At 43.7% G+C, this 25,881-nt stretch overlaps 1 long non-coding RNA gene across 1 annotated transcript in view; it reads right to left on the bottom strand.

Annotated features, from left to right (window-relative positions):
• Nucleotides 1-479: 479 nt before the first annotated feature.
• LOC310657409 overlaps nucleotides 480-25,881 on the bottom strand; it is a 229,016-nt gene continuing 203,614 nt past the window's right edge. The window contains exon 2 of the long non-coding RNA XR_014501756.1: nucleotides 480-687. This is a non-coding gene — a long non-coding RNA (uncharacterized lncRNA). The remainder of the gene's footprint in view (nucleotides 688-25,881) is intronic.

The raw sequence follows: 25,881 nt of genomic DNA, 5'->3' as shown, positions 1-25,881 counted from the left end.
TGTTGAAAGGAAGAAATAAAATGCATGCAGGCAGATCCCTCTGGGTACAAATGACATAAGAACATAACAAGAGTCTGCTGGACCCGGCCAAGGATTTGTCTAGTCCAGCATTCTGTTCTCACAGTGGCCAACCTACAAGCAGATACCTACAAGCAGAAGCTGGTTGCCACAGTGCTCTGCCCATTTGTGATTCCCAGAAACGGGCATTCAGAGGCAAGGAAAATATCACCCATATATGAACTATATTGCATTTAGAGCTGAGGGTCAGCAATAAGTGATTAGCCTAAGACAGGGGGTTGGCAAAGTTTTTGTGGCTTCGGCTGCGGTGGGCCAGTGTGTGTGTGTGTGTGTGTGTGTGTGGCAATCGCATAGGGTCCCTGGACGTTTCACCGTCTACTGATCCCTGTGCCACCACCTTATTTCTCACTGCCACCACCCAGGCCCTACCTGGTACAATACTGAGTCCAGTCAGGGTTAAATTGGAACATAAACTTCTGTTTATTTATTACAGTTTAACAAGCGTGTGGTTTCATAAACGGTATCAGTCAATTACAATCATAGGGTGCCTATCCAGACCTATAACTTCCACTACCTGCTCTCCCTCACTAAACCACCTCTCAGATATTTACTTGTCTTCCTAGCCCCTAACTGTTCCTGACTCAGCTTATTTCACTACACTAACTCAACCTACCCACAGACTCTATCCCAATTCACTTCCACTCCAACCAACCACCCAACTCCTAACAAACTCCCCTTTCACCCCTCCCAGAGCTGGTTTTATAGTCCCTCTGACTCCACCCCCTGGGTTCTGACTGGGTAACCTGTTTAACTATTTCACCTCCAGCACTCTCATGTGTTAACGTCACAGTGTGCGCACACATGTGCAAATTCTATTTCCAGCACTCCTTTGGGCATGGAGGAGGTGTGTGCAGCTTCCCATTGGTTGCAGGAGCTTTCTGCAGCCAATGGGAAGCTGGCCAGCATTGCGGAAGGCGGTTCCTGCTATGCTCTGTGTTGGTTTAGTGTGGCGCATGGGAGCTGACCAAGCAGGCAGCGGGGGTCCATAGGCCAGTTAAATGACGCCCCCCCATGGGCCACTTGTGGCCCATGGGCCTTAGATTGCCGACCCCTGGCCTAAGATCAGTCAATGTGCTAGAATTCTTAAACAGAAACTGTAGTTAAGTAACAGTAAAGGGGGCATCTCTGTGCACACCTATGAGCATATGCAGAGTGCTTTCCCCCCATCTCTGAGCGATTGGAGCCTCCCTCTATGCACTTCTGGTTGCATTCATGCCTTTACTTTTGTTTCAGTGGGCCCATCCAGTTGCTTGATTCGGCTACATCTGTTTTAAAATTTGCTTCAGTTGTGTTTATTTGCATTTAAATGTTTTTGGTGCTTTCAATTGTTTTTAGTTCATCTTCAATAAATAAATCTGTTTTATCAGAGATGTGATGTGTGTTTATTGCCCCGAGCTCATTTGGAAAGAAAGGGCAGGATATAAATTTAATAAAGAAATATCCAGGAACAGGACTTACTGCATACTTGCCACACAGATGAAATCCCCAGCACCTCTCTCTTTACAATTTAAGCACCGGCTCTACTTCCCTTGCTGGAAATGTACAACCAGACAAAATCTAATTATGTCCTCCTCCACACAACAATCCACTTCTCAGATCCACCAAACTTCCCTCTCTTCTCTCCTTGCAGTAATAAAACAAATAAAGGCAGGGTGATGTCCAGCCAAAGGGAAGGACTTGTCAGTCCCATTGATTTTAACGGGAAAGTTAAGTACATGTTCAAATCTCTCTCCCCCTGAAATCAATGGGACTTTAAAATGCTTAACCATGGCTGGATTCTGCTCTTGATATTTTGCGTGGGTTCATTAGCTATCTTGAGTAACCTGCCCATTTAGTGATTACCCAACGTACTTAGCCATGCAGTGAAATTCATCATAAAGCAGTTTCAGCACTAGAAGCTCACGGATGCAACCAGGAAAGGAAACAGATGTCTGCAGCAACTGGGCTCAATCTTAATTCCATCCACACCAGCCACACCGTCTAGCATGACCCCCCTCTGTTCCCCCTTGATAAGGCAGGTAGCAGGGAGGGCTTGCTTGCGATAGGGCCCTAATCTGCTCTGCAAATCTGCAAATTATCCCAATACCCTCCAGCAACAGTGTGCAGAATAGATGAGAAACGTCACCAGCCAGGTGCAAAGAAGTAAAGGTGTAAGAGGGAGAAATGGTTCCTTCTCAGACCCAAAACAAGCAACAAAATACTGAATGCCTGCAGTAGGGTGGGAGATGGGGGAATGGAAGCTGAAAAAAGGACGAGTTTGGGTGAGGAAGACTTACATCAGCCAGCATGCTGAGGGGTGGCACACCGATTGGATGACTGGCAATTTTTAGTGTGTGATAAGATAAACTTTTGGGGGTTATTTTTAGTGTGTGATAAGATAAACGTTTGGGGGTTATTTGCTGAGGCCAATGTTTTTAGGGAAAGTAGGTCTCCCCCCGCCCTGGTTTTTGTCTGCTGTACCTCGCACAGATGGTTTTGAATTATGGTGCTGGAGGAGACTCTTGAGAGGAGACTGCAAGAAGATCAAATGTACCTATTCTGAAGGAAATCAGCCCTGAGTGCTCACTGGAAGGACAGATCGTGAAGCTGAGGCTCCAATACTTTGGCCACCTCATGAGAAGAGAAGACTCCCTGGAAAAGACCCTGATGTTGGGAAAGATTGAGGGCACAAGGAGAAGGGGACGACAGAGGATGAGATGGTTGGACAGTGTTTTTGAAGCTACGAATATGAGTTTGACCAAACTGCGGGAGGCAGTGGAAGACAGGAGTGCCTGGCGTGCTCTGGTCCATGGGGTCACGAAGAGTCGGACACGACTAAATGACTAAACAACAACAACCTCGCACAGATGTTTTGTCTGGCTCAGATTAATAATAAAACTTCAGCTAACTTCACACACCTGAAAGCCCTCAACAGCACAGGTTGCTTCTATAGGACAAATTTGTTTTCAATTCACCAGCCATGCATCCACTTCTCCAGAGGAATCACGCTGAAGAGCTTATACTGCCGAGCCCTGGGAGCTGGTTAGAAGCATGACTAGTACTTGATATTTGAAATGACTACAGTTCAAACTTTCCAAAAAGGAAAGAAAAGGAAAAGGCACACGCTCTCGCCTTGAGAAATAAAGATATGTTAATCAGAGAGCCACATAATTGGGTTCAGGGTGTTCCATGGTCACCCTGGCTGACTCTAGAGATAAAGGTACTTTGAAAGATTATGGAGAGATATCTGGAATTTATTCCACGCTGGTTGTGAAATGACAGATCTTTTTTCTTAATTACTCCGGCTATCAGTCTAACACCTGTACTTAACCATTCTGTCTTGAAGAATCCCTTTTGATATGTTTTATTGTTCCGCCAGACACTTGGCAGAGTAATGGTGCATGGGTTTTAAGAGGTTTATTACTGCGGACCAAAATCCTGATTCTAATCTCCCTGAGTTAACTCCAAGGCTTTGGGGACTGGCCTGAAGACGGGGCAAGCACAGTTCTGCAGACATTACAGATTTGGAGCAGCGCATTCGCAGCCCCCCTCTTCTCCTTCCCTAAGGTGATTGGCTAGGCATGTGTTTTTTTGTGTCAGCCAGTCTGTGCAGCTCCTAATTAGGTGTGTTACAGAGTAATAGTCTATTACTTTGTAGTCTAGCCAACCTCGGTGAATTCATGTAGCAGTGCTGGCAGACAGTTGTCACCATTGTCTTCTGACAGCAATTCCATCTCCCTGCTGCCCAGCTCATGACCATCTCTCGTTAAAAAACGCCACGAGTCCCCTTGCTGCAGCAATGAATCATACACAGAGGACTTCACACAAGCTGAGCTTATTGAGCTGTATTACAGGGAAATATATCTCCGATGGCTCCATTGCAGCCAAAACAATCTGTCATTTTTAATTCTTTCTGTCACCTCATTAGGTATACAGGAATACTGACAGGAAGGGGAAAGGAACCCAAAAAATCGAAACGTTTCTGCAATTCCAAATTCACATTTTAACCCAAAAGGTTCACTTACCAAATGTTTGTGGCTCGGCACAACAGAGCGAGACACTGAATAGCCTCAGTTAACTTTAGAAAGCAATTAAATAATAAAAATAATAACTCTGCTTCAAAGCTTGGCAGAAAAAGTTACAGGGGTTGGAATGGAACAAGATGAAGCAAAACCCAAAGGCTTTTAAAGGGGAGAAGGGGATAAACCCCATTGCTTTAGAATCAAGGGGAACTGCTCTCCTTAGATTTCACCCCTCCTATAAACATGAAAAAGAGCACACTGTTTTTCTCCCAACACACAAATCTACCAAATGATCTTGAAGAATCTCTGAATGTGTGCCACTCTCTGGTCTCTCACTAGACTTGACTCTGTCTTTTCATCGACATTTAATATTGTATATGAACATAATGGAAATTGTTATCGGGGACCAAGGAAGGCAATATTGTTGTCCTTGAATCAAAAGATTTACCCTGCATGTACATGCGATGCCAAAGAAAAATACTGGCCAATTCCCTACAAAATGGCCACCTCCCCTCCCCCAAAAAACACATTCATGCTTGCTTGTTTTTATCTTAATGTACCAAAGTCTCCTTCTACTGGAGGCTGCTGAGTACATTTTTGAGGACTCTGATCATTTTTGCAGTCAGTAACACACTGAGTTTGCAATAATAATGTTTATGCACAGATGTAAAGAATGTGCTGACAGATTAGAAAGGAATCAGCCTATGTTTGCACAGTGTTCATTTTTATTATTATTTATTATTATTTTTTAAAAAAGAAACCAGACTACACCTGACAATGAACAAACAGATTTTTTCCAGGAACAGAATGAGCTCACAGTATATTACAAATCCCCGAGCCCCCCTGAACTAATTCAAAATCCCAGGTTATGCGCACATCAGAGAATTTCAAGCTCTTGTTTTAATTGCAATTAGCAATTAGTATGAATGATTGTCCTACTAACACTAAAAAGGTATATCTGTCAGCCTAGATAGAGGGGGAATTATTCTTCCCTGTTTGGCTATAGCATTACCATGTGAAGGAATCACAACTTTAGTGCATTCATGATTCACAGTTGCAATGTCCATGCATTGCACACAACCAGGCCATTACTGGGAGTAGAGAACCTGGTCTCACACACCCATATTCCCATTCAATTTTCTCTTCTCCACTCAGTAGAGATCACTCAGTAGAGGTAACCCTGACTACTGGGATACCCCAGTATAGATATTTAAATTATTTCACTGAAAAACAATCCTACCACAAAGGTTTCCACACTTCTGATGAACTTGATTTATTTAAGGTAATTTGAAATGATTTATTCAGCTTTTCTAAAGAAATATTAGCATCTCTGTGGACCACCAATGATGATGATGATTTAATTTCTGCAATTATATTAAAAAATATCTCTAAGTAGTGTACAAAAAACTGAAGCCACAACAGACGACTTAAACAAAATATTACAAAAATACATAGTTACGTATAAAAATGTTACATTAATACAAAGTTACTAATAGAAAAAAATCAAAACCATTTTCCTTCTGATACACCCTCCCTCTCAGCCATGGTCCAAACAAACTCTCAGCTCACCCATAAAAGTTTCACAGTAAGAAGAGTTTAAACCAATGTGAGCTCTCAAAATTAAGGCCAATCTGATCTATGCTAAATATGCACTCTTGCTCAAGAATTTAAAGAAGTGCCTTTTCTGGATCCAGGCCCACATAGTCCAATATTCCTTGCAAGAATTTTTGCAGTTGACCAGTAGTACATCAGTTGACAACATTCTTTCTTTTGCCCATCTTAGTTTTAACTAGTCCTTTAGTTTGTTTGTTTTTTTTTTTTGTTCTTCATCTATGGTCTGACAAGTAAAATCATTCTCGAAGCTTGTGCTGGACTTTTGAAGATTGCTTAGTATCCTTAACATGCTTTAGAACATTGTATGCTGAATGCCCAAGGCTTTATAATGACAACCCTAGAGCCATCCTGTAACTCTAGAAATCCTTAATTCTTCTTCCACTAGTTCACAAAAGTTGGAACAAGACTACAGTGAACTGGATCTCAAATCTTGCCTCAGCCCTGGGAATACCTGTCACTCCAAGCCACAGTTGCAGATCATAATAATACTGGTCTACTCTAGAGGACTTTTGCTAGTATTAATGAGAGTGAAGTGCTTAATATAAAATGAACTACATAAACACTTAACATTATGCTAAAAGGAAGGTTAACATCTGGAGAGCCACATGTTAACCATCCGTGATCTTGAAAGTAGATACTTTCATAAGTGGTCTAAGTTACGAAACACGTTATTGGGAAAATGTCTGCAGAAGTGAGGAACTAGTTGATAAGTAGATAAAAACAATGATTTGTGTTAAACAAAGGGGTTTAAACACGTGATTGGCTGCTTGGGAAATGATGTAACAATTGCCTCTGTGGAAAAATAATTTGGTGCTTTTTGCTAGTTCCTATATCTTGACAAGACAGCATGTGTGTAGGCTTCCGTATGGATAAATGCTTACAGCTGGCACTTAGTGATAAAAGAGAAGATAAGGAAAGGGAAAAGACCAGCAACTAAATATAGAGAGGACTGATGGCTAAGACACAATATTTTGACATTCCAAAGAATTCTACTGGTATGGCAAAGAAGCAGACAAACTGGGTGTCCGAGGATAGCCAGGGGAAAAACAGTATAGGGGGTCCTGGATAAAGAAGGGAATTTCAGCAGGTATGGTTTGTCATGCAAGCAGCACCTGCTCTTCTAAACAGCTTGCACAGCTTTTGCAGCCCTGACATCTTTTTTCACCTGCCACCCTAATTGGGATCCTCCATTTCTCCCCTTCCTATTGCAACTGCTCCTGGTGTAATATTTTAGGCCGCTCCAGAATGAATTAAGGCTTAAGCCAGGATCCTCTCAGTCTGAGACTGGGACTTAGCTTGATGAGCTACTGCGGCTGCTATGAACTCTGGCCTCAAACCCTCTTCAGACACCAGAAGGTAATAGGAGTGAGCAATATGAAGGCTCTGGATTGGCCAGCCTGGTTTAAGGACACATAGGCACTTTGGTGGGAAGGACCTGAAGCAAGAAGTTGCTCAGAAATAACAGGCCTCAGGGAGCCAGCCAGCAATAAATCACACAGAGTATGTGAAGTTAATTCTTTATTATTCTTTATTAAAAGAAAGAAGGTCTGCTCAGGAGTGCCAGGCCTAATGAACACAGCAAATCTTCTCAGTAGGTTTTGCCCATATGAGGCAGTTGTGAATGCCCTCTCGTGTTGTTGCTTAGTTATTTAGTCATGGCCGACTCTTCATGACTCCATGGACCAGAGCATGCCAGGCACTCCTGTCTTTCACGGCCTCCCGCAGTTTGGTCAAACTCATGCTGGTAGCTTCGAGAACCCTGTCCAACCATCTTGTCCACTGTCGTCCCCTTCTCCTTGTGCCCTCCATCTTTCCCAACATCAGGGTCTTTTCCAGGGAGTCTTCTCTTCTCATGAAGGTGGCCAAAGTATTGGAGCCTCAGCTTTATGATCTGTCCTTCCAGTGAGCACTCAGGGCTGATTTCCTTCAGAATGGATAGGTTTGATCTTCTTGCAATCCACGGGACTCTCAAGAGTCTCCTCCAGCACCATAATTCAAAAGCATCAATTCTTCGGCGATCAGCCTTCTTTATGGTCCAGCTCTTATTTCCATACATCACTACTAGGAAAACCATAGCTTTAACTATACAGACCTTTGTTGGAATTCTTTGTGAGAATGCCCTCTCACAGCTGTCTAAATCTCCTTTCCCCCCAGGTCCTTCCCAAGCAATCTGAGACTATGTTGACATGCCTGCCTCTGCTCCTCACTCTTCACACCTCTTCTGGTCCTGGGAGACCAGAAGGGAGGGGAGTTTGTCACAGCAGGAGAGGGAGACCTCCTGGCTTCTTCACCAGCCTGACTCATCTCTGCCTCTTGGCTTCCTTCTTCTCCTGCTTCCACCTCTGCCTCTGCTTCCGGACTTCTCTCTGCCACAGACTCTCCCTGTTCACTAAACCCTGTTACCTCTTCAGCTTCTGACAGCTCCTCTTCCAAGTCTGCACCCTCTTCTCCCTATGACCACCACCATCATCCTTTGAGCCTTTTCCCCCTTGGGGGTTCCCCAGCTGCTGCCTCCCACCATTCCTCTGCGTCCAACAAGTCCATTACACCAGGGCATAAGGACAGAAGATTCATCAATCGCTGTTTGGATATTTTTTAGTCAATTCTCAATATGTAGAGAAGGCTACTGTCCTGTGGTTGATATATTGAAGAATTAAACCCAAATATTAAATATAACAATAACTGGGTAGGTTTCTTTCTTTCTTTAAAGGACAGCAGGGTGAGCGATGTGATATTTGGGAGAAAATAACATCGTAGAACTAAAGCTTTTGGAAATTCAGTTCATGTTACATTATTGTCAATGATCCAGAAATGAGTCTATAGAATTCAGAGTAATTAAAAATCATTGACTGAATCAATGTTCATTTCTATCAAAATGTTCAGTGATTTTTGTATACTATGCTACTGGTTCCATATTAAAAATGGTAATTACATGGGCTTAGAAGTGTTAGCAGAAGTTCCCATATTCATCTTTTAAGGAGAAATCTTGCAGATGACTGCATGTAAAAAACCTCACCTGGCTGCTGAGGTAGGATGCCACAATCCAGGATTAGATTGTGTAATGTTAGGTCCCTTTTCACAAAAAGGGTCAATTATGAGTCATAGGCCCCAGCATGCATTGTCCCTCCTCTGGAATTTATGTCATCATAGCACATACTCTTGGGCAAAGTTACTCAGTGTCTCAGTTCCATCTCCTTGCTTGTTGACCAACATACTACCAGCTTCTGGGTCTCTCTGTCCTGTTTCTTAATTTTCCATATACAGTGTTGGAAGAGTGGTCCTCACAATGCTATTTGCATTTGCATTTGTTAACACTGACCATGGAAATTATAGAATCAAAGAGGCCATGTTGTGGTAAGTCCAGGGCTAAACAAGAGAAAATACTTGTTGTGCAATATAAAAAAGTCATAGCAAATAAGCAACAAGAAGAAATCAGTAAGAGCTTTTCTTGCATAGCCTGTGGACCTACCATACAGAAACATAGATATATAATTTTACTGAAAAGTGGAGAGAACAGAAAAACAGAATAACATGAGGCTTTGTGGCACCCCTGAAGTGATTCGCTGCTCTTTGTTGACACCACAGATCAACTTATAGAGAGATCAGATTACATTGAATCACCCTTATTGCTCTCATTATTTAGCCCCAGCACAGATTGGCTGCACACCCTTACCAGTTAGGTCCTGCTGAAATAATTATAAAAAGTTAGGATGTGCAACTTAATCCCTATTTTCAATATCAATTAGTGGGAAAGAGAAGGATAGTTAGAATATTGTACACAATCATAGACTTTCTCATTGGTGGAAGGTTCTTAGCACCGTACACAGCACACAAAGAAAAGCATCTTGGATATTTTCGTTGTAGTGGCTTACTGCAGAGACATCAGAACTCATTCATTTACAGTTTGTTTGGGACCATCGTTTAAAAGTATAAGTTGAGCCCAACACTCTCAGGTGAAACCATTAAGATGGTATAAAATACCTTGAAATATCAGGAGATCAAACCAAGTAGCAATTATCTACAACATTTTTTTTCTTGGTATCTCCTCCGATTTTCCTTTGGGGAGTGCTAACTCAGTAAATGCTCACTATACATAAACAAAGCACTGGCTATAACTCTTCAACAAACTTAAAATCATCTCCAAGCGTTTGGCTTTGTTTGATGAAATAGTCTTTGGGGAGGTACTAATGGACATAGGCTAAAGATCCAAAGAAAGGGAACTTGATCCATTTAAAAGAGAAGAGCGGACTGAAAGGAAGCAAAATATTTTTTAAAAAATGCTGGTTCGTACTTTAAAAATTGCTGACTTCTTTCTGTAGGTCATCTCACAGGTCTTTCTGCCACATAACAGTGTAATTAAAAAGTGCTGATGTTTTGATCTAGGAATAAGTTTCTCCTCTTCCACCATCCAGTATACCAAATATAAGTAACATCCAGTATGAAAACTTGTATCTTCTGGGAAGTCTTAAAAGATACAAGATACATAAAGTTTGCCAGAATAAAACTCCTGCAAGAGGAAGATTAATCCTATAAAAAAGCCAGTTCCCAATATTCTGTTCCACCTTCCAAACATGGTCACATTGCAGAACCATGGATGACCACCAGACCCTGTTGGACTACATCTACCATAATCTCTGACATGCTGGCTGGGGCTGGTGAGAGTTTTAGTCCACCAACGTCCAGGGATCGCTGTGTTGGCTATCCCTGTTGTAGAGAGAAACAGAATTTTGGGCTGTGCTAGGCAGATGCTGGATGGGTGTCCGACTTAATGGAGAATGAATCAAGCAATGGCCAATAGGCATGATGGCTGGCCATTGTGGGATGTGAAACACAGAGCAGTCAAGTACAACATTCCTAGAGTGGACATAAAAAGGGGATGTCTGGATCAGCCAGTCAGAACTTCCTGTTTCCTTCTAGGCTGGGACATACTTCCTTTACATGTGACCAGAGGTGGGCGTGGCCTCACCTGTGCAGGTAACAAAAGCATAGGACTGGCTGCCATCTCTCTCTGACTACATTTGTTGAAGAAGCAACATCTGCTTAGCCTAAGATGCTCTCTTGGCTGGAAGCCAAGTCTGCCTTCTGGGATCCATCTGGGATCAGAATGTGAGTGAGTAAACTCTTTTATACTTTTATAGAAGACTGTGTCGTGTCTATTTCTTTTATGAGGAACTAAAGGGGAAATTACCAGGTAACTTATTTTAGAGGCTTTAGCAAGCCTGAGCAAACACATCCGCTGTGCAAGTTTAAAAAGGGGGATGTTACTCTGCTAAATTGTAGAACTTGTTAACCCAAGTTGGAAAGGATATAATCAAACAATATATCCTTTCCTGCATCCCTGAACATTCCCACAGCCATACCCTGCCTGTTCAGAGATAGTACCTTACTGAATATCCGTGGATGCAGAGTAACAGTGGGAGAGGATTGTTTGTCTTTGTGTCTCGCTTCACTGAGGCATCAGGTTGACACTTGTGGGAAACAGGATGTTGGACTAGCTAGACCATTTGTCTGATCCATCGTCTGTGCCATTACGTCTTCTCAGTGACTCCCTCTGGTTTCTTGCATGGAGTAAATAAGTTGCTATCCAGGGCACTGTAGGAGATGTACTTCTCATTCCAGACACCAGGACTTCTCAGCTCTTGCAGAATTTGGACCTTCTGTGATGGGGCAAGCAGAACATACTTTCTAAGTATAGCAGCACAATATACCCATATAAACTGAATTTTGCATTATATTGGCTACTGTATTTTCAATACCTTTCTTAATTACAACAGTCGCAGAATTCTTTCATTTTCATTGGTGCTGCACATGAGATTGATGTGCTTGCTGATGAAGCTAGCCACCACAAACCCAGTATCTCATTCCTGAGTAGTCACAAACCATTCGGATCTTATCATTGTGCATGTGTGATATTTGTATGTGAAGATGTGGTAGGAAGGCCTCAGATTCTCCTTCTTACTGTGATAGGTCTCGGCCCACACCTATCCCAGCTGTGGCAGCACTCCACTCCTGTCTAATACGTCCACTTAAGATATAATGGGGTGGCTGGTAGCACCAAAAGTCTCTGCTCTTGGAATTAACCCCATGGTCTCTGAAACTGCACGGGTTGTCCCCCCCAGGATTGGAGCCCCCCGAAGTTACAGGGACTCCCCCAACTACTAGTCCCATAGATGTATCTAAGCAGTTTTGGATGTTTGGGTGCTCCCACTCTCTATAGTTCCAGTGGGGCCAGAGCCTGCTACAGGGACCCAAATGGCTCAAAGGTGTAGGATCAGAAAGAGGAGAGGTGGGACTTCCTTCTGAAATGGCGGAGCCTCTCCTTTGTTTGGTTCCATTGACAGTCTGGCGAAAAGAGTGGCGGAAGAGGGGAAGCACCAACTTCCCTCTAGGTGGCAACAGTGATCATGGGAATAGCCATGATGTCTGGGGAGACTGGCGCTAAGGAAGGTTGTGCTTTCTCCCCACAAGAAGGCCAGTGCAAATCACCTCTGGCTGGCTGGGATGAAGGCCAAGTATGGTAAGTTTGAGCCTTCATGGACTGTCGTAAATGCCAACTTCCCTTCCTGTGGGTTGGTTCTCTTAGAAGATAGCTTGGCACTTCTCTTCTGTGGACTTAGGATCAAACTGCACTGTGACCAGGTTAGAGAGTCAACGTGAGCCTATCTCCTTTTTTTCAGTACTGATGGCACATCCTAGTCAACCTTCTCCTTCCTGACCCCATAAAGTGAGTCCAACAGTCCTGTTCCTTGCAGATGTTTGTTTAAGTATGTTGTTGTTGTTTAGTCATTTAGTCGTGTCCGACTATTCATGACCCCATGGACCAGAGCACGCCAGACACTCCTGTCTTCCACTGCCTCCCGCAGTTTGGTCAAACTCATGCCGGTAGCTTCAAGAACACTGTCCAACCATCTCGTCCTCTGTCGTCCCCTTCTCCTTGTGCCCTCCATCTTTCCCAACATCAGGGTCATTTCCAGGGAGTCTTCTCTTCTCATGAGGTGGCCTCCAAGTATTGGAGCCTCAGCTTTACGATCTGTCCTTCCAGTGAGCACTCAGGGCTGATTTCCTTAAGAATGGAGAGGTTTGATCTTCTTGCAGTCCGTGAGACTCTCAAGAGTAAGTATAGGGACAAAGAAAAGGTTTTCATGTTAAGATGTATTAGAGTTCCAGCCGAATGCTGCTTTAGCTGCTGGACCACAAGTCTCTCCTCATGCTGTAGAAGCTGAGATCACATCCATAGGGTGAAAATGCCTGTCTCTTGGTCTCCCAGTCTTGCTCAGGACCATTCACACTCTGTGCAAGACTGGAACAAAAGACCTTATGTGCCAAGATAACTAATATTCTGTGCGGAGGAAAGCCAAATTCTGCAAAAGGCGCACGTTATGCAAATCAAACACATTTGCATAACTTCTTTTACTTTGCATAATTAATTCAGCTTCTGGTATTCATGGGGGAAGGAAGCAGCCATGGACCTGGCAACCCAGCCCCTCATTCCTGGAAACCTTATTTAGTGTCTTCTTGTTGTTTTTCCTGGCATCTGAGCTTCAACCATGCTGTGCCCACACACATTTGACTTCTGGTATATCTGAACAACAATAAGGACTAGAAACCAGTATTTTTTTAAAAGAACATAAAGCAGATATGCCGAGGAAGCTGAATTGTGTGCTCACTGCCGCATGATGCACTTACACACCATTGTGACTTATTTGCAGCCCTGCCATTGCTACTACTCTGGAACAGATGATTTAAGCCATCATTGCTTATGGAACAGACATTCGGATATAAACTAGTTTCTGGAGGCTGGTAGAAATGGGGTTAACCCTTTCCTTTGCCAAGAAGGGTAAGCATTGTGCCTGCAGGATTTTGAAGGGCACCAAAACCTGGCAAGTTTCAGGGAATGAATTGATTTCCCCTTTCCTTGCTTCACCTGTATATTAAATGAGGGATTTAACTGTAGGCTGTTGGGGATATATCTGACAGCAAAGGACAGGGAGGAATAAGATAAGGAAAGGGAAAAGGAGGGGGAAGAGAGAGAGAGAGAGAGAGATACTCTTGCCTCGCCACTTCCATACATGCCAGCGTTTGACCCAATTAAAGTGGGGGGGGATTGCAAAGATGGTTTTATAAAAGCATTTAGGGGGCGATGCATTCGTAAAGAATTGACATGATTTAGTAATGTAAAAAAAAAAAGCTAAAAAGACATTTGAGAAAGGAAATGGATGTGTCTTATAAGCAGCATGCACTGCTGTAGGCATTGTGGCCAGTGATTTGTCTGGGAATAACCAAGTTTCTAGTCCTGTTGCAGCTATGTGTGTGAGTACCAAATCAATACCTGTATTAAAGCATACCACTTTTCTTTGGTTCATCACCTTAAGTCAGCTCTTATAAGGCAATGAATAAACTTAATGGACAGCAGGCCACTGTAAAAGAGGGCCTCTATGTAAGTTTCCCTGAACTTTCTAAAAGGAGAACAGGACAGAAATAGTTTAACCAAATAATCGGTAAAGTTTAACCCTAGATTGAGTTCTGAACATTACCCAAATGTCCATATTATGCAGTTTCAAACTTAGATTTGATTCATATCATCTCTATGAAATACCTAGATAAAGGGCCGATGTGCTGTGTTTGGCTAACTGGTTCACAGGGTAGGATTGCCTGCATCCCAGTGCAACTCCAGCAGCCTTGAGAAAGGTTGCATTACTACTGCCCACCCTTCCCCCGCAGGTGCCAGGGCGGGTTACAATAATGTAAAATCCAATATTAAAAACAGCTAAAAGAAATATTAGTCACAGGAATAGGGTGGATCCTGAAAACACATACAGTGGTTCTTCAACATAATCCATTCCGGAAGTCTGTTTGACTTCAACCAAGGTGCGACTTCCGATTGGCACAGGCACCCCAGAAACAATAGCTGACAGTCGCATCAGATGTTCAGCTTTGTGACTTCTTGCTTCTTGACCCTCGGACCCTTGACTTTGTGACTCCCTGCTTCCTGACCCTTGGACCCCTGGCTTCTGGACTCTTGTTCCTGCTCCCACCCCGCCATCTTGCCCCCGGTCTTGATGTCCTCAGCCGGGACTTTGATCGCCTGTAGACCGGACTGTGACATGGCCTCAGTCACCAGAAGAACGAAAGGTCAAGAGAGGATACATTAGCACGTGCTAATGCATATTTAGAAATTATTGCTATGGACCGAAATATAATACATCACACCATAGTGGGGAAGAATGTGAGCAGGTGACCTGTGTTTCTGCTCAGTCTGCTGTGCAGGTGCTGAAAACTGTTGATGGACAACTTCAAGAGTCCCTGCTGCTCTTCTGTCTTATGGCTCCTTATTTTTAAACCTGGCTTGGGGCAGATTGCCCTTCAAATGGAGAAGAACTGCCCTCTGTAAAGTCAGCCCCATGGACACCCTACTAATTTGCAAAATATCATTCCTGCTTCCAGTTGACCGGTAATAAAAGGGGAATAGGTTTTAAAAGGGGGGGAATTGGTGGAATGGCATAATAATAATAATAATATTTTATTAATATCCTGCCCTCCCCAGCCAAAGCTGGGCTCAGAGTGGCTAACAACAGTAAAAGTAACACAGCATTCTAAAATCAATTCAGAATCAAATTAATGGCAACCATTGGGCTAGAGTTCTATGAGGATTACCAAAGGAGGCTTGTGGGAACATCAAAGGCGAGCATAGTTTTCCATGCTCAGACTGGAGAAAGGATGTGAGTTAGACGGTGGTGGGGTTTTGTTTGTTTTGCAGGTAGAAGAGAGAACTCTGAGTTAATCCAAACAGAGCTTTGGAGAGTTCGCACATCCCTGCTATTTGGCAGCCAGCAACCGAAAATTGAGTTGCAGGTCACCAGTTGAAAACCCGTGTTCTCAAGGAAGGCCAGAGGTTTTTCTGAGCAGGAAATCAGGGAAACTGATTCCCTTACCATTTTTGAAATTAAATAAATTATAGATTTGGTTGGGGCAGTGGCTAGAATAGATATACACCCAATGCCTGAGCCAAACACGCCCCCTATCTCTGTGATCAATAAAGTTGTGGCTATTTCTAATACAAGTAATGTTCTGCTTGAGTTTGTTAATCACGTTTTACTGCCTGAGGTGGGGATGGAGTGGTACTGTGACAGAGCCTGAAACAAACAAAGAATAAACGAACTTTGTGGTGAGTTCCCCCACATTTTTTTTCCATTAAAAAGTACCAAAGAAGGCTCACGTTGTTCACTGCAGCCTAGTTTACCACATTTGCACTGCAATGGCTATGCTGGTGAGGTTCTGTAGACGCTACTTGTTCTTTAAATGCCTGCAATCCTTCAGGTCAGATTTGACCTGGACAAAATGATTTGCAAGCCTCAGAAGCTGGTTTCTTAGTATCCCTAAGTTTATGAATGTTCCCCTAGACCTTCTGTACAAATCAGATTGCAAGATCAGGGCTTTTTACAAGAGTCCAGAAAATGTGCTGAACGTTGGTCGGTGACCATCTGTTTAAAAGCCCAAGGACCTTACCTGGTGTTTTTGAAGCCATTTTGAAAAACAAGAGGGCATAGAAGACAAAACCTTTCACTAATTCAACTGGAAAGGAACGGTGAGCCAGTTACTAAAAACACAGTAAATCATAACTACACGTACAAATTTCCCACCCAAATTTGGACTCACAATTAAAGGGACTGTCTAATTAGGCTGTGATTGTAATTAAATGCTTAACAGATGACCATATGCCAACCACAGTCCCTCACCTAGCAAGATGAGGTATCCGACTTCATACACAGATGTTTCCTTATCTACGGTGCAAATAGGAAAGTACATAAATATAAATATGGCTTTCTTTAGATGTTCCTTTTAAATATACCCTTTCCTAGTCCTAGAGAATTTTTGTTGTTGTGCATGCAGTCAACGCTTCTCTTGCTTTCACTAGTTTATTTCCTTTTTCTGTGCACATGGGTAAAAAGCTTAGCAGTTCTAACTTAGCAGGGGGGAGGAAGAAATCCCCCAATGACGACTACAGATTGGATGACACCTTGTTGATCAGGACGTTGCTGAAGAGAGAGGAGGGGGGAGTGACTTAGCTGAGTCTAGGAATACAGCTCTATGATCTTAAACCCTCCATAGACTAACTAGCACTCATGCATAGTTACGTTTGACTGCACTTTCCCAGACTCCATCAGGGTAGGTGCATCTGATCCTACCTACAAAGGTGGTGCCCATTTCTCAGGCACTGTGTCCTGACCCTCTGCTGCTTTGTCGCCACATTCTCCTGTTCAGCTCTTCCCTCTGGCTGGTCAAAGTCCTGTGCTCCACTGGGGGATGGGCAGGAGAAAGAGATGGCATAGCTCAGGCATAGGCAAACTTTGCCCTCCATATGTTTTGGGACTTCAGTTCCCGTCATCCCTGACCACTGGTCCTGTTAGCTAGGGATGATGGGAGTTGTAGTCCCAAAAGATCTGGTGGGCCGAGTTTGCCCATGCCTGGCATAGCTGGTTCCCTCACCCTGACATCTAAAGTCACACTTAGGATCATAGAATCATAGAGTTGGAAGAGACCACAAGGGCCATCGAGTCCAACCCCCTGCCAAGCAGGAAACACCATCAGAGCACTCCTGACATATGGTTGTCAAGCCTCTGTTTAAAGACCTCCAAAGAAGGTCCTACAGGATCGTCCTATGTGTAGGACCCTGGTAGAGACACATGCCCGACTGGCATGTTCTCTTCCTCCTGGTTGGTCGGGAGCTTCAAAAGCTTTCTCCAGCCCAAACATCACAGCGACTGATACCAAGAAGCATCAGCACACTTACGATCCTGCAGTATTTGCAGTTTGCATAACAGAACTCAGTAGCACAGCATTTTGGCTAATCTACTTTATTTACATATAATACCCTCGGAGCATTCTGACTTAGCTCCTTCCTCTTTCTCATCAGACAGCAAAGAGAAAGAAACAAAGGACAATAGTCCTACATTCTGGAACACAGTAGTACAAAACATCCTGTCTCCGTCACTTCCCACACTGTGGAATGAAAACATACACTGTCATGTGATAACAATCTCATGACTGCAAACACGGAGCAAGAATCCTAACAAGGGCAAGGATCGCCCTTGGCATAGGAGCCAACTCCTTCTGCACCCCCCATAAAACATTTAAGGGGGCCACGCCCCAAAGTTGGTGGACATTGCCATTCAAATGGTGTGTGTGCCACATAATGCAATCGATTATGCATGGCAAGGTTTGCCAGCCTTTTCATTCTCTCCCGTTACCAAATGTGTGATTGTTACATCACATATATGTGTTTACATTCCATGCTTGGAAGGTGTGGGAACGGAAGCCAGTCTTATCTCTTCCGTTGGATTGTACTTTTGTACTTTCCCCTCTCTCTCTTGGAGAAGATGTGAGAGGACGCCATGATTGCTTTGTCCTGTAAAGGTAAAAGGACCCTTGACCATTAGGTCCAGTCGTGGCCGACTCTGGGGTTGCGGTGCTCATCTCGCTTCATTGGCTGAGGGAGCCGGCGTACAGCTTCCAGGTCATGTGGCCAGCATGACTAAGCCGCTTCTGGCAAACCAGAGCAGTGCACGGAAACACCGTTTACCTTCCCGCCGGAGCAGTACCTATTTATCTATTTGTACTTTCACGTGCTTTCGAACTGCTAGGTTGACAGGAGCTGGGACCGAGCAACGGGAGCTCACCCCATTGCAGGGATTCGAACCGCCAACCTTCTGATCGGCAAGTCCTAGGCTCTGTGGTTTAACCCACAGCGCCACCTGCATATATATTAAATTACTTGGATGCCACACTTCATAGCCTCAACCTTTACTCTGTTGTTTGAGTGTGCACATATTTTTGGATAATTGACTTCTGCACGATGGGACTGAAGAGTTATGACCTTCCCGTGCTGCGTTCCAGAGGACGATGCCCAGAGAGGTTTATCTCTATCTGGGGGCTGTGTGGTGCCCCCTGGCACTTACGATAGGGTTGACTTGTCCGTCCCCCCCAATATTCAAGTTGGCATTTCTGTCCCTGGGTGTCAACCTTTAATGTCTCATCTGTTCCTTCTTTCTCCTTCTCCTGCATCTGCCAAACAATGTTAGTTCCTGACAGATCCAAGGGAGCCATGACAAAGTGTAAGGCTGCCAGTAAGCTTTCAAACTGGTTATAAAAATCAGCACTTCCCTGTGGTGGGTAGTCATGTGACTACCCTTATTTGTATGATGGTGTTGCCTTGAAAAAGGTCCCCACCCTTACAAATTCTCTGGGAGCAAAGAAGGTTCCTCTGATGCAGTCGTACCATATAGTGTTTTACTTGCTCTTATAATTCACACATATGTTTGAATAAGAGTGAATTTGGACAAGAACTTAAAATAATACTTTGTTACATAAGCTATAGCCATTTCTTAAAGAAATGTATTGATTTAATGAACTTAGTTCAGTGAAAAATCTGTTGGTTTAAGCTAACTGCCATTAGTTTCAATTAAAATGTATTGATTTGAGTAAATGTTGGTTAGATTAAATGGTGCTTGACTCTGGGAAAAAAAAGTATTTGCTCAAGCAAAGATTGTATGATTTTTAAAGATATTTTTGGGTGAATAAAAGCTCTATTGATATCCATAAAAATGTTTGGAAAGGAAAGAAATCTTTGAGATAAAGGGAAAAAAAATTATTCTGAAGAGACTACGTTGGCTCCAGAAAAGCTGTGAATATTCTGCATATCACCGATCTGTAAACCTGCATTTTCTGCATATAGTAAATATGCCCCAGAGAATAATTCTGTGCTAACTTTGCACTAGCTAGAGCACCATAGGATTTGGAATAAGATAGAATTTCATTTTTAAAAAACAGGCACATAAAATGTCTTCCCAAGTTAATTAGAGAAAATAGATAGAATTATTTCATCATTAATATAAAGACATGGATGATTAAGGTTGTGTGAAATTTACCCAGCGATCCCAACCATGTCTACATATTGAATTCAGGTGGGCTTACTTCCAGGTAAATGGAGGTAGGATTGTACTGTTAGTCCCCCCATTCTGGTGTTCTTTGACACATATCACCAGCAGAAACCCTGTGCCAGCATAACATCATTGGTATGTTGGTGCCATGTTATACCATGTTATACCTGCCACTGGTGCATCAGTGCCAATGGAGGGGCCAAAAAGGGGTGGCATTGGAGAGAACAGTGGGCGTATGCCAAATGCTAAGCTACTCCAGACCTTGCTTCTGGCCTCTAAGCTGGCATCATGCTATGCTGACAGTTGAGGTGGTCCAACTGACAAGTTCAGTAGGCACAACCAAAGTATTCCAGTTGTCATGACACCACACAGTTCCTCAGCCTGGCTGGCGTAAACCTAGCCAAGGCAGAAGAGATGCTGTATCATCAATGTGAGCAACCCATATATGCTCTTGGGGAAAATAATGATCTCCCCAGGACTGAGTAAGTTGGCAAAGAGTTAAGATGTGGATTGAGGGAACTTGGGGGAAACAGAAGGAGAAGAGAGGTCTGCGTTTTTAGAAGTGGCTGGATCCAAGGTGGAAAGGAACATCTTGAATACAGAAAGAAGGAAACCACCAACGAGAAGGTGAATAACTGGCCTCTGGCATGCCTGGAAATGAATTGCTGAACCAGGACTGGGCCCTCTGTGGAGAATGGGACAGAGTAGGGTTCCTTTAAATCGCCACATTTCTGAGGAATCCATCATACAGTCAAACCTCGGTTCTCGAACATAATCCGTTCCGGAAGCCCGTTCGGCTTCTGAAATGTTTGACAACCGAGGCTTGGCTTCTGATTGGTTGCAGGAGCTTCCTGAAGTCAAGCCACAGCCACATTGGATGTCCAGCTTCCGAAAAACGTTCAACAACCGGATCATTTACTTTTGGGTTTTCAGCATTCGGGAGCTGAGGTTTGACTGTATAAGCTCTGAAAGACAGTACAGGGGAACCCTATGATAGCTGTAAGATGTTTGCAGCATTAGTTAAGTTGGTTAGAGCATGGTGCTGATAGAGCCAAGGTCACGGGTTCGATCCCTGTGCAGGGCAGCTGCATATTCCAGCATTGTAGAGGGTTGGACTAGATGACCCCCCCAGGTTCTCTTCCAATACTATTATTCTATGAGTGGCCAGTGTAGTTAGTTTTATGAGGCAAAATGCTGTTGAGCTTGCATGCTTTCCATGGGCATCTCAATGGCCACTGTGAGAACAGCACAATGGGCTTTCTTATATTCTTAACCCCAAATACCACCACTGTGCAAGATTGATTTACAGTCTACTTATGTCTTTATATTTGCACTTAAAGGTAAAGGTACCCCTGCCCGTACGGGCCAGTCTTGCCAGACTCTGGGGTTGTGCGCTCATCTCACTCTAGAGGCCGGGAGCCAGCGCTGTCCGCAGACACTTCCGGGTCACGTGGCCAGCGTGACAAGCTGCATCTGGCGAGCCAGCGCAGCACACGGAACGCCGTTTACCTTCCCGCTGGTAAGTGGTCCCTATTTATCTACTTGCACCCGGGGGTGCTTTCGAACTGCTAGGTTGGCAGGCGCTGGGACCGAGCGACGGGAGCGCACCCCGCCGCGGGGATTCGAACCGCCGACCTTGCGATCGGCAAGCCCTAGGCGCTGAGGCTTTAACCCACAGCGCCACCCGCGTCCCATATTTGCACTTAGACTCCCTTTAACTTGGATTTTCCATGCTTGGATAGGTGTGCAGGCAGGCAGGCAGGCAGACAAGTGTAAGTGTAAGTGTAAGTGTAAACTGTTTATTATTATTATTATTGTTATTATTATTATTATTATTATTATTATTATTTGCTGATTTTAATTTTACTGTTTACTATTATATTTTAATGGATTATTGAATATTGCTTTGTTTGATAGAAGTTGTTTATTCCAAAGCTATTGTGACATATTTTTGCCACAAAAAAGTTTGTTATTACGTGTTATGTACTTTGCTGTCTATTTTGTTGTTTTTTCAGCTTGTAAACCGCCTCGTGTCAAGCAATATGGAAAGGCGGTAGACAAATTGAAAGTGAAGTGAAGTGAAGCGAAGTGAAATGAAGAGGAGGCAAAGCAGTAGTAGTATGAGCTCATTTCTCAAGGCCCCTCATCATCACAAAACAAAATGGTGGTGATAGTATTTCTGTGACCCACCTGTTGAAGTATTGTAGACCATCTCAATTCATGCCACATTTTGTGATGGGAAGAGATGCTGTCTCAGATACGTTGAGACCAGGCCATAGTCCAAAGCAGCAGCTTGAGTTGGGTTCAGGTGTCCTTAAGTAGCTGTCTTTGTGCAGCACTGAGAGTGCACATTCCATGTGTTCTCAACTCTGCTGTCACTAAGAAGGCTGGCTGCCAAGTTCCGAAAAAGCTTCTGAGCCCTTCAGGAGCAGCTTTGCGTAAATCCTTCGTAATGTTACACAGCCATGAATGACAGTGGCTGGATTTCTCTCCATCTAGGGAACATCAGTGCTCATGAATAAGATGTGATCCAAGCTGTGAATCACTGCTGCCAGAGGTGGAGGGGGGGGGGAACCTTTAGTAAGTTGAAGTATCTAATTTTCACTGGTGAGTGGTAGGAAAATGACACCTGTTCTGCACTTTGGGAGACTCACCGTTTCAGTGAGGTGGAATTAGTTACCATTTCCTCCTGAATACTGTTCAGCACCATTGTTCCTTCCTAATAATAATAATAATAATAATAATAATAATATATTTATACCCCCCACTATAAAATAGTGTAATACATCAAACATTAAAAGCTTCCCTAAACAGGGCTGCCTTCAGATGTCTTCTAAAAGTCTTGTAGTTGTAGTTCTCTTTGACATCTGGTGGGAGGGCGTTCCACAAGGCGGGTGCCACCACTTAGAAGGCCCTCTGCCTGGTTCCCTGTAACTTGGCTTCTTGCAGTGAGGGAACCGCCAGAAGGCCCTCGACGCTGGACCTCAGTGTCTGGGCAGAATGATGGGGGTGGAGACGCTCCTTCAGGTATACTGGACTTCTCCCACCTTCCTGGATTCCTGCATCAAACGATGGAGCTAAGCAGATTTGGTTGCATGATAATACTGCTGGGAGCAGTGTGGTTGCACTGATTCCATACTCGCCAACATTGCCCCAGCCACTCTGGGCAGCTTCCAACATATAAAAACATAATAAAACATGAAACATTTCAAAACTTTCCTATACTGGGCTACCTTCAGATGGCTCGAGGACCGCATGGCTCCATACCCTCCAACATTTATCCGATGAAAATAGAGGCGTCTGAAGGAAAAGTGGGGCATTCCAAGATCAGAAACCAGGAACCGGGATGGCTTCTGTAAATTGGGGACTGTTATGTACTGAAGTTCTCACCCTGGGTCAGCAGGGGGATACTGTAGATAGTTTTCACTCAGGTCCACATATGCAAATAAGGGATTGAAAGTGACATTCAGTGATTGGATAGTTTCAGAAAGTTGCTACAGTTACGTTGTACTGGAGCTCTATATAAGCAGGCTAGCTGAACCCTTCAGTTCTGTTCTGTTCTGGCCTGTGAATAAACAAGAGCTGTTTGAAGAATCGCTGTGTCTTCTTGATATGTTCACCCACAACTTAACAGGGACTGCCCCTGGAAAATAGTGGCACTTGGAGGGTCTGTGATTCTGAGGTCCTGATCATGGGCTTCCCATAAGTAACTGCCTGGCCACTGTAAGAACAGGATGCTGTTCTAGATGGACCTGTGGCCTGATCCAGCAGAGCTCTTCTTCTGTAAATGAGGGGAAATGAAGGCAACTTAACAAAAAAGTGGATATTTCCCACTACAAGCGCTTAAAACGTCAAAAGGGAAGCCATGGAATAGTTTTGGCTTAGCCCTTAGCTGCTGGTGATTTCTCAACACTGATATCACATACTGAGCCTCCTGGAATGCTGAGTAATATAAATTTTGCTGAACTCCCAGCAATCTGCCTTGTTAGAGCCTCATTAAACACTGGCTGCTATGAACAAGTGTTTGTGGGGGTGCTGCTGCTAATGATGATGAGGGAACTTACTGCTCAGCAATTAATTTCTCACTTCCTTGCAATACTTCACAGATACTCTGCAGGCACAGCTTCCCCACAAACAGCTGCTAAGTAGTAGCCAATGTAAATGAGGTGTTAACAATGCTGTTTCCTGGGTGGTCAGGAAAAAAAACAACGGGCATCTTATCTCTAGTCTCCTAAGAGCAGGCTTTAATCAAGGAACTGTGGGAGAGGTCAGTTACGGGAGTTTATAGGTATTTTGGGACAGTTGAAAATTCAGAATTGTAGGTTGAGGAAAACAGCTACAGCTGCAGTCAGATGTCGTGTGGGGGGGGGAGCACAGGGGCAGTTGCCCTGGGTGCAAAATTGTTTGTTTGTTGTTGTTGTTGTTTAGTCGTATCCGACCCCATGGACCAGAGCATGCCAGGCACTCCTGTCTTCCACTGCCTCCTGCAGTTTGGTCAAACTCATGCTGGTAGCTTCGAGAACACTATCCAACCATCTCGTCCTCTGTCGTCCCCTTCTCCTTGTGCCCTCCATTTTCCCCAACATCAGGGTCTTTTCCAAGGAGTCTTCTCTTCTCATGAGGTGGCCAAAGTATTGGAGCCTCAGCTTCAGGATCTGTCCTTCCAGTGAGCACTCAGGGCTGATTTCCTTAAGAATGGATAGGTTTGATCTTCTTGCAGTCCATGGGATTCTCAAGAGTCTCCTCCAGCACCATAATTCAAAAGCATCAATTCTTCGGCGATCAAGAAGTGGAAAGAAATTGCAATTGAGTAGACTGGAAGTCTAACACAAAGGTGGGGTGAGGAGTGGTGGATGGTGATGGGAAAAGGAATTATCTGTGGGACTGACTGTAGGTATGTTTGAGTATTTTTAAGGATTGTATGAAATATATGTTTGTATGCTTGTATATTCGCAATATGTGTGTATTAATGCTGAATTATTTTAACAATAAAAACTTTTCAAAAACACACACAAAACAATTCTTCGGCGATGGTCCAGCTCTCACTTCCATACATCACTACTGGGAAAACCATAGCTTTAACTATATGGACCTTTGTTGGCAAGGTGATGTCTCTGCTTTTTAAGATGTTTGTCCTTGCTTTTCTCCCAAGAAGCAGGCGTATTTTAATTTTGTGGCTGCTGTCACCATCTGCAGTGGAGCCCAAGAAAGTAAAATCTCTCACTGTCTCCATTTCTTCCCCTTTCTTAGGGACACAAAATTTTAACACCCGGTGTTTCCTCAGTACAGTTGTATGCTTCCATCGCTGAGCTTCATTGAAAACGGCTTCTCTGTGTGAACCAGGAAATGGCCTCTCCCGACACTTATCTCTGTGGCTGCACTTTCCTGGGTGATGCAGATGACCTCCAGCTGTTTTGGGACTACAATTCCCAACATCCCTGACCACTAGTCCTGTTAGCTAGGGATGATGGGAGTTGTAGTCCCAAAACAGCTGGAGGGCCTAGGTTGGCCATCACTGCATTAGGCAGTTGAATGTGCATGCGTTCTCTATCTGTTTCCTTCATTCCCACCTCCACGTGGCCCCGGGCTCTGGCAACCCATGCCATGCCACTGGCTGCAGTTGATTGTGGGTCCTACTTTACTTACAATGGGCAAATGCGAACCTGCAGGATGATGGATTAAGGACACACGTGTTTGCCTTTCGAGGTTGTTTTTGCGCTAATGCTCCTCTAATAAGGAATGAAAAGGGAAATATTAAATATGACCTTTCCTTCTTGGCACGAGCGCTAGCTTTATTAAATTTTAAGATTTATCTCAATCCTCCTTCAATACCTCAAAAATACTCTTTTATTAAGGTTTTGGTTATAAGCACATTTATTTAAATTTAATCAGTTGATTGATCTGTCAAGACTGGTGATTAATCAACTTTTTCTCTTAACCTGTTATGGTATACTTTTGCTCCCCATGGTCCTTGGCCACGCACATCTGGCAAAGAGCCCAATTTAGAAGGGCCCTCGCTTTCATTTTCAAATCCTGCTGTCGCATGAATTGATCAAATAATTTCACTTTTGATGGTTTGGACCGACACTTCTTAATCACTTGAACTGTTTTATTTTTATTTTTAATTGGGTCACAAGCCTAACTATTTACGAATTTATGAGCTTTTCTTTTAATTGCTTAGCAACTCGGTTGCTAACTAGTTTCTCTATTTTTCATTTTAGTAATATTTTCTTTGTCATACTAATTTAGCA

This window comes from Podarcis tiliguerta (assembly GCF_965153285.1).
Source record: "Podarcis tiliguerta genome assembly, chromosome: 9".
NCBI classification, from domain to species: Eukaryota; Metazoa; Chordata; class Lepidosauria; order Squamata; family Lacertidae; genus Podarcis; species Podarcis tiliguerta.
The sequence above is the reverse complement of the archived record's forward strand: the minus strand, read 5'-3'. Positions and strand labels throughout refer to the sequence as shown.